Source organism: Xenia sp. Carnegie-2017, unplaced genomic scaffold (assembly GCF_021976095.1).
Source record: "Xenia sp. Carnegie-2017 unplaced genomic scaffold, XeniaSp_v1 HiC_scaffold_19, whole genome shotgun sequence".
In the NCBI taxonomy this organism is placed as follows: domain Eukaryota; kingdom Metazoa; phylum Cnidaria; class Anthozoa; order Malacalcyonacea; family Xeniidae; genus Xenia; species Xenia sp. Carnegie-2017.
Genome location: NW_025813481.1, coordinates 12449336 through 12458444, shown reverse-complemented (window position 1 = coordinate 12458444; position 9109 = coordinate 12449336). Strand labels below are relative to the sequence as shown.

Sequence of the window (9109 nt, the reverse complement as noted above, 5' to 3'; positions counted from 1 at the left end):
AACCGTACAAAATACTCTTTATAGTTGCCTTCCCTTGATATATGGTAACAGTTTTGTACGATGCTCATCATGCCAATGCTGATCAACGTTTTGTATGAATCTTAAGCATCCTAACCATGTAGAGTCGTAGAGTTTCTTGTTGAAATGATCATCGAATTCATGAATGAGACGGTTCATCCAAAGTTGAGACCATTTAACTGTTCATGGACATCTGAGCTGAGAGGATGATCTAAATGCTGTATCTTTATCTCCGGTCGATTCAACTTCACACAGCAAGTCAAACTTTCTTCATCAGATAGTAGATAAGGGTGTTTTAACGCCTCCTAAGATGGCCTGAGTTCGGGTATATGTAGCATCCATGAAAGAAGATCATTTAGTTCGATACACGATTTCCTCGCCAACAGGTTTTCCATCCAACAAATTTGAATGCCACTTTAGTACCAAAAGGATGTTTTCCTTTGTTGCAACAAAGTAAGCAACCATTCCTGCATTCTAAATAAATTAAATGATAACAGAGTACGTAAAATGTAAAATTAAATTTACGTACAATTTGCAAATAGTAACAACCCAATACCTTATCACAGCATCAGACTTTGTTTTGTAACGTGCTTTATCAAATAATTTTTATCCTCAATATAAGATTCAGGGGCAATCCAATGCGGAGTTCCCCTATTAGCAACGCAACACATGTGTCTGAGAGTCATTCTTCTAATTCGACTAATACCAAAATTGCTATCAAGAACTTGCCTTGTGTGTCTCGGAGAACATTGAAGGTTTCAAATCTCGATGAATAATGGGACGTGGATCGCTGTGAAGATAAACTAAGCCGTTCAATATTTGCTTCAAAATGTCGGAAGGAGTTTTGAAGAATCTAAATTATTTGATTCGATAGCACAAAACCTCCAACGATTCTTCTTTCCTTCTTCACATAGATCGAGAATGAAATAAACATATCCTGCATCTTGTCTCAAGCAATAATAATTTAGCACATAATCAGACTTCTTAGCATTGAATTCATTAAAAACTTTTTCTTCATGCTGTGCCAAAGAAGTATTATCACGAAGAATTCGTTTCACTGCTTTACCGTAACCATCCTTTCCCAGTCCAAGATAAACACGGGTTCCATCACTTCCTTTGCCAAGTAAAAACTCTTCTGAGAAAATTACACGTACATCGTCCACATGTTTAACCTCAACATTAGGGTCTTTCCCATACTCAATTAATTTTAAGAACAATGCTTTATGTTTTGTCGATGTATCATTGTATTTCCATTCATGCAGCTGTAATTCTGAAATAGAAGTAAAAGTATTCCATTTATAGAGAGAGTAATATGTTGTAGCTGAATAGTCAAATAATAAATGAATAGCAGTGCTCGAGTTTCCCTACTGCACCAACGACTCAGATAGCAGATACAATTTGTAAAAAAACTCACAAAAACAACAAATAAACATTTTACGACCACTTATTTAAGCAATGAGTTCTGATAAGAATGGCTCTAAAAAGCTCTTACACGGGAAATCTCACCCAGGTCTTTTACTCATATCATGAGGGTATTGTTTTGCAAAATGGAAATACAAAAACTAAGACTAGTTTTTGGAACTAAACGAGAAGTTATTAGCTACTTTGAATAAACGTTAACAAAGAGTGCGTATTCCACTTTGAATTCATATTAAACATTGAACACGGCGAACAAGTTTTACGTGAATTTCAAAGGAGATATTCTAACCCAAAACTTAAAATGTTAGTCAATTAGAAACAAAACTTTGCATCTTAATCAAGTTGAATTAATAGCATTTTGTACCTATAACTTTGTCGACTTCATGTAACTTCTCTTTCATCAAATCCCTTTGCAAATCACGTCCTTCCTCCTCATATAATCGTATCAGACGTTCCATAGCGTTCTTTTGTTTTGCTATATCTTTATCATTGTTGACGATATGAAGATATATTTCATAAACATCTATTGCATCCCTCCGTTCTTCAAGTTTATCAAACAGTTCAGCTAATTCCCAATAAACAGCTAAAACTCCATTCACAATTCCAGCTGAAGTAACAATTGACAAGTTCTTCATGTTACAGTTGACAAAATCTTTACTAACGTTAATACCACCTTTTCTGACATTTTTTTGTCGCTGCATTCGATGATGATGTTCTTGTTCACTGTCTTCCAGTTTTAAACGTTGCACTTCGTCTTCCAGCTCTTGACTTTCAATCAGACAGAATCCTTTCCTATAATGCTCCAAAGATTTCTCATAATTTCCAAGCGACTTGTTCAATCCTCCCAGTGCAATATGGCAAAGACATTCCATTTCATCTTTCTTTATGGCTTCCTCTAATCTTTCAATGTAGAATGAACACTTCCCAGGCCATATACTTGATGTTCAAAATATTCACTTTCAACTTTTAGAAGAAACTTGGCAATGATTAAAACTGTTTATTGCTTCCTGCCTTTTATTAGAGAGTGTGTAAGCATTACCAAGACCAAAATATGCTATCGTTTTCAGGCTATTTTCGTCTGCAACTTTTACACAATTATTGTAATGTTCAATAGCTATTCCATAATCGCCATTATTCATAGAATAATTCCTTTCTTCCAAGATCCGTATAACGCTGGAACTGTGAAGGTAGATCTCTTCTAGTAGTCACGCAAAATTTATCTAAGTTCTTCAGTGTTCTTCATGTGAACAGCAAACTTTTCTTTATTGTACTTATTTCTATGTACAAACATCAAAGTTAAACTGTTTAACTATATAAGGCAAAATTATAAGCTTTATTTAGTTCACTCTTTAGTTTCAAAATTACAATAGACGAAATTCATTTATGGAAGTTTGCAAGCAAATGAGAGGTCTGATAAGATGTATGTATAGTGTGTGTAGGGTATTATATACCAATAGGTTAAAGATAGGGCATTTTTGTTAAATCAATTCTCGATAATGAATGTTTTACCATCCCCCGATAAGTTTCGTAAGTTAATTAATTCATTCAAGTGCCCATTTCAGCAACATTGAATTTAGGAGAGATTTCCACCGTATTAGTAAAAAAAGTTTTTAAGTTTCTCAAATCGCTCCATTTTTAAGGCTGTTTAAAGTAGGCAAAATGCTCCATTTTATGGAGCTTGTCAGTCGCAGGAAAAGTCTGGAAAGACTTACTTTTGTAACGCCATGCAAAGTATTCATCAAGATATATATACCAACCACGTGTTTGTCGGTAATTGCACGTTGCAAACCCTCACTCCCACAGTCACGAAAGTCACGCATCAAGACAATACATTATTTATCATATGAAGACAACGCAAGATGCGACAACTTGAAATTGAATATAATATTTTGCATTAAAAACTTTCCGTCTGATTTCTTTTGAGTATCTTTTTTCCTAGTATTTTTATACACAGGTGTTGAAACACGCGAAGAGGAAACAATACAACAAAGTCTGGAAAATCTACAATCAATATGGCGATCTTTGAGATAACGGTATCACAAATATTGATTTCTTTACCATTTTTGTTCTCGTCAGATCAGAACCATTAAACTATGTCGAATACCTGTCTTGCATATAGTTACATATAGTCGTAGATTAATATATATAAATTGGGACATTTGCTCTAGCTCGTGTCTAATACATAATTGAGCAAAATTGCGCATGCATAAACAAAGATGCGTCAATACCAAAACGTGCTTTGAAAAATCCTCAGCGTTTTATTGATGAATTTGTAGTAAATGACTTTTCTAGGAATGAAAACCAAACAACAAAATATTTTAATATAGAAGTATATGAGGTTGACCAGGATTAAAAAATTTTAAAATGTCTCGTCGTACAAAGCCCTCGGTGCAGTCCAATCTTAATTCGTATGTAGTTTCCAAATAGGGAGGTACCCACACGTCACAAATCATTGTAAATTGCAACTTACATGACAAACTTATTATAAACACCAAAGTTCAGGTCTACAGCGCGATGAATCTGTGTCAAAAGAGAATCACAAGACGCACTAAGAATCAAATTCTTATAATCCGTTGGCCTTAGTTAGATAGTATACGGAAAAAGCGCATGATTAAATCTTTGGAAGCTTCAAAAGATATACATTTGATAAAAGTTGCATTTAATCTATTCGAGATTGCAGTAATACAGCATACATAATTGGTTGATGATAAACTATCTCAAAAGGTTGATTCTTCTAATTCTCATCAATAAGGTGCTTCACCTTTATGAAATAAACTTATCAGCCCATAACTCTAAGCATTGAAATCATTCCCAAGCATATTCTTTTTCATAAGAAAATTTGCTTGCGTGTGCTCTTACAGCCACGTGTATCATACCACTTTTGTGATGAATACACGTTAACAAAGTAAAACCTATGTTATTGCCTTGTTTTTTGGAAATCGAAAATCGGCATTTTGACTAGAGAATAAAAACTGTACAAAAATACACCAATTATTATGAAATGGTTTTAGTTTGAATTGTTATTGCCTAAATTTTACTTTGATTCCGGTGAGTTGAAAAGAATTATCCTGTTAAAATATAATCTGAAGATTTGTACTCGGAAAATAGACATATAAATAGGAAGAAAGCACAGGCTTTATGTGATCAAATTTAACTTCTGACACAATGAATTTTCTATGAATGAAAAAAATCCGTTCAACCTTACGTTTTAAAGCGTTCCGTTTTAATATTGACTATTGATGAGAGTACAATACAACTAAGTCTGCAAACTTACAAAAATTCTCCGGTCTTCAAGTAATTCAACACTATTGACTTCTTCACCGTTTTATACTGTCTGAATTAAAAGCATCAAAACAAAAGAATGACTTGTTTTGCAAGTCCTCATACCTACATAAATTTTCTCAATTTGAAAAGATCACAGCAAGATATAGTGACCTGGCGACCCTTGGTGGCGGAGATTGGAGGAGTTTTGAAGGGGCGTAGATTAAATTTCACACGCGAATGCTTTTGTAAATGCCTTTGGTGTGAGTCATAAGCAAATACATTCGAGGAAACACAAAAAACAGTCGGTTATTCATCACATACATCACCATAAATTTGGTCCAAACAGCGAATCAGAAAAGATAAATATTTCATTTTCTAAACCAATCAACTGGAATTTACTTTCTCTTTATGGCATTTTTCACCATATTTTAGCATATGATCCATTATACGAAAACCGCAACCAATAAGAGTCCATGGTGAGCTCTTATAGAAGATAAATGATCATTCATTTTCTCTATGCTTTCTTACTCGTTCTTGCAATTGTTTTGTAAACGCTTGTATATTAACAAATTATTAAACGTTTCATAACTGTAGAAAATAAAAAGTATTACGAGAAAAATTATTAATTTGGATATGCTGATTGAATGCAATAGACCAAGCAGTGGCTAATAAAATAAACATCAAATCTACTCCATTTAAACAAATAAATTCACGTGACGCATAACTATATGAAGGTCTTTTCACTCGTCATAGACAATCTTGAAAACTTGTTATCAACGAGATTTAGTCCCAACGATATCTGTAACCTTACTTGTGGTTAAAAAACCAACAAAACTCCCAATTCATGGAATTACCGTATAGTTATCGTAGGTATTTATATTTTTCAATAAAATTGTTCACTTTTATACTTATCATCGCAGGATTCCTCACATAGAACTTCAAAGAGTTTGGAGAAGATCATGAAAATTCAATTAAAGTACACGAATGTGTTCCAATTTTTATATTGACAAAAATACACCCCACCCAGGATTGAAAAACTCGTAATTCTCTTGTTTTCAAGTGTTGCAATAACTTTAATTTCTTCATCTTTTACTTCTGTCTGAAAAATAAATCATAGAAAAGACGATAAAATTTAGGGCGGAATTTAGCCATAAGAGACTATGATCAAAAATTCCTATTATTCAAATTAAATAAAAAAGTGTATGCAACTGTGGTTAGTTATCAACCTTGGAAGTTGGCTGACAGTAAATATTGCCAGTGACACACCACAAAGTGTATACAACTGTGGTTAGTTATCAACCTTGGAAGTTGCCGGACAGTAAATATTGCCTGTGACACACCACAAAGTGTATGCAACTGTGGTTAGTTATCAACCTTGGAAGTTGGCTGACAGTAACATATTGCCTGTGACACACCACAAAGTGTATGCAACTGTGGTTAGCTATCAACCTTGGAAGTTGGCTCACAGTAAATACTGCCTGTGACATACCACAAAGTGTATGCAACTGTGGTTAGTTATCAACCTTGGAAGTTGGCTGACAGTAAATATTGCCTGTGACACACCACAAAGTGTATGCAACTGTGGTTAGTTATCAACCTTGGAAGTTGGCTGACAGTAAATATTGCCTGTGACACACTACAAAGTGTATGCAACAGTGGTTAGTTATCAACCTGGAAGTTGGCTGACAGTAAATATTGCCTGTGACACACCACAAAAATAGCTACGAGTTTCTCTTATAATGTTAAAAGATTAAAAATGCACATTTTTATGTTAACTACGATTTCTATACCATTATTAAAGCTTTAAGACATTAAAGTTAATGAAAAATATGAGCAAAAATGCAATAAAGCAACAATCAAACCACCAATGATAAAGTTTACATGATTGTGGCATAGCAACTTGGTGGAAAAATTTGACGCTTTCCTCACGTTTCAAAAACTTTACACTTTTTCGAATTTTAAGTCCTTTCATTTTGAACATATTTTTGTGACTATAGTGTAGATAATTAGTTCACGTATCTTTCGTTTTGTCAAACTAAATTTACAAGAAAAACACGTTAAAATAAATGATATAAAACCGTGAGTATTTTGTTTTCTCATCATAATTTATTGTTTCACTAATGTACTTCGAATTTTTCATAAAATCTTCAAAACATTCTGCAATGATGTTAGAATTTATATATGAAACTTACTTTTTATAGTGCAACTTTGCTGTAAAATGTCTTCCTTATAAATGAGATAAAATCTCAATTAGCATGAATTATGTACAAATGTTTGCAGGTAAATCAATGACTGTCGATCCTACCAATCAAATTTTATAAAACTAAAACAAACTGTGTTATGAAACACCATGTTTTATTAGAAAATTCAATAAAACATCGTAGAAATCATACGATATTCAAAACAGCCATGCAGCTGCCTCGTAATGGAAAATACGATCGTTTAGCGTTTTTGTGGATGAAACAACAAGTTGATAAATTGAATGATCAGTTTCCGCAGACAGAAATTTCTTTTTAGGAAGAACATAATTAGAGATGTTCACAGCAGATAAAATTTTTGATGGAAAAATCTCTTAGAAAGTTAGAAACAATACCCAATTTGCGACTGGAACACAGTGTATCATGAACAAAAATCAAAAACTTTACATACGTTTAGGAAATACATTTTCTAGAAAATCCATGCGCTCTAAGCACCCCAAGTACGTAACACCAGAAAAACGGAAAGAATTGAAGCCATGTTGAACAGTGGAATGCCAACTTCTTGTTCGGACCAGCAACTCCATATGCTTCACGCAGCCATGTAACACTAGAAAAATAACAAGAATCCAAGAAATACTGAAAAACAAACCATACTAATTTTTTTGGCAAAATGTATAAAATTTTCAGCTTGTAGAAACAAACCATTTAAAGCTTGATTCCAATTTGGTATTAATGCCTTTAACAAGTCAGATTTTTCCTCCCTTCTACATTTAAAACGGTTCCCTTTTTAACATTGTACACTGCACTCACAGTGACTGCACAGTTGCCTCAACTGAGATTTTTCTCTGAATATAACGTGCTGCAATATAACATAACTTCTTTGCGTGTACAGTATTGCTGGGTTGACGCAATTTAAACGTACAATGTAGTTGAAGATTGCATTCACAACTTTTCTTTTTTTCTCCAACGGTAAAGCTACATTATCAATGCATTCACAATAGATGATATATTTTTAGTGCGGAGATTATATGCAAGAAGTCCCGACCTGTAACATGCATACATGCCTGTTGAAAAATACACAATAACTTGAATCATCTTCTCGAAAGCTAATCAAAATTTGTCCTGTCCAAGGATTAGGAAGGAGATTCACGAATTGTTAACCATGCGTAAATGTTGTGTTGTGCTTTTACTCAACAAAATTTTATGTTCTTATCTGATGCCGTCCAGCTGTTGCGTCTTGACTACTTTCATAGCTTGTAGTTCTATAGAGAAGGCAACGTAGTTACATATTAAATTACATCAGAAATCATATAACATTAGTTGGACTCAAGTCATCTGTCAAGATTAAAATGAACACCAATTTGTAAAACAAACCATGCAAAGTGTAACCTTACATACACATTAAACCATGCAAAGTGTACCCCTACATACATCTCAAACCATGCAAAGTGTACTCCTACATAAACAACAAACCATGCAAAGTGTACCCCTACATACACATCAAACCATGCAAAGTGTACCCCTACATACACAACAAACCATGCAAAGTGTACCCCTACATACACAACAAACCATGCAAACTGTCCCTACCTCCCCATGTACATCCAGTCTACCGACTTTTAATCCCAAAGCTACAAATGAATTTATTTTGAAATTTAACCAAAGAAAAGAAAGCTACCGATGAAAGAAGGCGAAAGGGAGACAGGTTTCTACAAATTTATGATGGTACTGTTGCAGGCTGTTGCATGTTTATGATTAAGGAGTATTGATAAATAAATCATGTCTGAAGGAAGTTATGTTAACTTTGTATCATAGAGAACGTTTGGTTTGGGAATTATTTTAGTATATCATCCAATTATAACTGGTTTTATATACGTTACTCAGTAAAAAAACACTTACGAATTCAGTTGGTGTTTCTTACGAAGGTGGAACATCGCTTTTTAAAGATATCTGAAATATAAACATTGGAAATTAGACAAAAGGAAATAAATTAAAAGATTGTGAAGATATGCATTAATTCTTTTCATAAAAAAAAAACACAAGAAAAACAAACAAAGATTATGATAAGAAGCAATAAACTACAAAAAACCAACACACAGCAAGAATTTGACGACAAGTAACATAAGACGAAATGAAACGAGAGCAGTTTCATAAAAAGATCAGAGCGATTCTCACATCACCACGTTGTTTAATTATGGTAGGAAATCAGA

General features: G+C 33.6%; 1 protein-coding gene and 1 long non-coding RNA gene across 2 annotated transcripts in view; both read right to left on the bottom strand.

Moving 5' to 3' along the window:
- The window catches only part of LOC124438153, a 281486-nt gene that overhangs the window by 147300 nt on the left and 125077 nt on the right, over positions 1-9109 (bottom strand). The gene's annotated exons all lie outside the window — the stretch shown is intronic.
- On the bottom strand, positions 5587-9091 carry LOC124438189. Its single transcript, XR_006945992.1, has 6 exons — positions 8997-9091; positions 8799-8849; positions 8490-8530; positions 7351-8161; positions 6894-6927; positions 5587-5800 (listed from the first exon to the last, which is right to left on the bottom strand). It is a non-coding gene; the product is annotated as an uncharacterized LOC124438189 (long non-coding RNA).